The sequence below is a fragment of the Malus sylvestris genome, chromosome 16 (assembly GCF_916048215.2).
Source record: "Malus sylvestris chromosome 16, drMalSylv7.2, whole genome shotgun sequence".
Taxonomy (NCBI): Eukaryota; Viridiplantae; Streptophyta; class Magnoliopsida; order Rosales; family Rosaceae; genus Malus; species Malus sylvestris.
The window spans coordinates 16,220,233-16,222,400 of record NC_062275.1 but is presented as its reverse complement, the minus strand read 5'-3'; positions in this window follow the sequence as shown (position 1 = coordinate 16,222,400).

Here is a 2,168-nt window from a genome sequence, read left to right as displayed (position 1 = left end):
TACACACCATGTTTTGTCAAATTGACAAGGACAAATTGTAAAGGACAAGTTACAGTGCAAGCGCAGCAGTAACACACATCGTGAGGTCCTTGCCTAATCTGGAGTCTGACCCATGACACCTGTCCACAATATTGGACTTATACACGGACCTACGGTCCAATGAATGTCCCAGAAATCTCATGAGTCCAATAAACAAGAGATCCTCTGGCCCAAAAGCTCAGCTGATCAAACCCATAGTTATTGATTTTCACAGAAGGATTTCATTGAAGCCCAGAAGTAAAGATGATCCATCTCCATCTCCACTCCCAAAGTTTGACCTGCCCAGTCCCCATTCCATATATCATACAAGTTACAAGGTGATGCAACTTATTTTTACCATTTAGTGATGCAGGTCTCATATTGGCAAGGCACGTGCATTGCACTTGATGTGTCTTGAAATGATCTCCCATGTTTACTATATAAGGCCTATTAGATTACTAGTTCATGTAGTGATAGAGTAGTATAAAGATAGCCATTGAGACAAAAATAATAAAAAAATAATTAAGATCTAAATATTAAACCTTTGTGGTAAAGTTCATTAGGATTTAGATCCCAAATTAAAATGTTCGCTAACTCTCTGTTAATTGTTAGCATGTGAGGATTACATGTGTGGCTAAACAGATAAAGTTAACAGAGTTTTGACAGAACCTTTAGTTTTGGGCCTAAATCATAGTAGACTTCACTACAAGAGAGAGGATCCTCGCCAAATCCTCTTTGTGAGGATCCCAGGGATCCTCCAATCACATCCATTCATAGTACATCGTGCGGCTAGTTTTTATCAGGTACTGTTTATATTCAATTTTAAATAAAAAAATTACAATGATTTCTGACCACACGATGTACGATGAACAGATGTGATTGGAGAATCTCAGGATCCTTACAAAGAGGATCCGGTGAGGATCCTCCTTGTCACCACAATAGTTTAAATCCTAATTTGTTTTACTAGACGGATTCTTCCAACTAACGAATCACTAGGGGGACTATTGATCCAACTAAGCCTTACTATAATGCATACCTGATTCATTATGGAATATGCAAATTAAAAAAAAAATACAAACAGAAGTAAAAGAGCTTGTAGGTGAAGTAGTTAATGGTGTATTTACTTATGCGAATACAAATTGAAAGATTATAATATTTGAGTTTTTTGTGTTTATTAAAATAAGAGTACTAATATTATTTTAATTCTTAACTTTTTATGTGTTTATTATCAAATATGGCATCTGGAAAGTTGTAGTTTTTTCTTAAAATTTGTAAACTAATACTTAAAAATCTAGAATAAAACAACTAGTTGAACTAGTTAATCCGATTTTCTTTCTCCACTTCTTTTATTCCAAATATTTCCGGATCCTTTACTATTCTGATTCATGTTAAGTAAATACGTCATAATATTATTGGTTTACCTTTGAACCAAATGCATGTATTCATTCCCTCCTTCTCACACCAGTTGTAAAAAGGCGCACACACAACAACAAAAAGAGAGATTTAGATTGGGGTCAAATCAGTTAAATGTTACAAGTGGTTCCATTTTGTGTAATCACACCGATTAACCAGCCCAAAGGACAAGGTTAATAAGTTAACTTACTATCATTACCAAATTCACTTTTACTTATGTAGTTGTCTCATTCAACCATATCCCTACACGATTTGAATTTAACGGTAGCTTTACTATCCTCCAGCCAATTCAACTACACATTAGTCAATGGATACTAAAGAACATGATACCATGCGAGAGAATGTTTGCTGAAATGAAAATTTGAGTTTTCAGCATGAATAAGACATTAGCCAATGAGTTATACATGTATTCTTCTTTATTTATAAATGAGAGATCTTAAGTTCGAATCTTATGAATAAAAAGTTCGAACCCATAATATTATTGATGACCTGTTTTGGTTGCCCATCCTCCGTTGTTTGATAAATTAAATTGTTGTATTATAAAAAAAAAAATTATTGGCCAGTCCAATTATAATACAAAGTGTGTTTAAGGTAATTGTTCATATACTATCTAAAAGAAAAAAGATACATTTTTCATATGTGTATTAAACTTCTTCTACTGAATAGACTATTGAATATGTATGTGACATTTGAGGTGACATTGTACATAATTAGAGCATATTTGGTACTTTATTTGA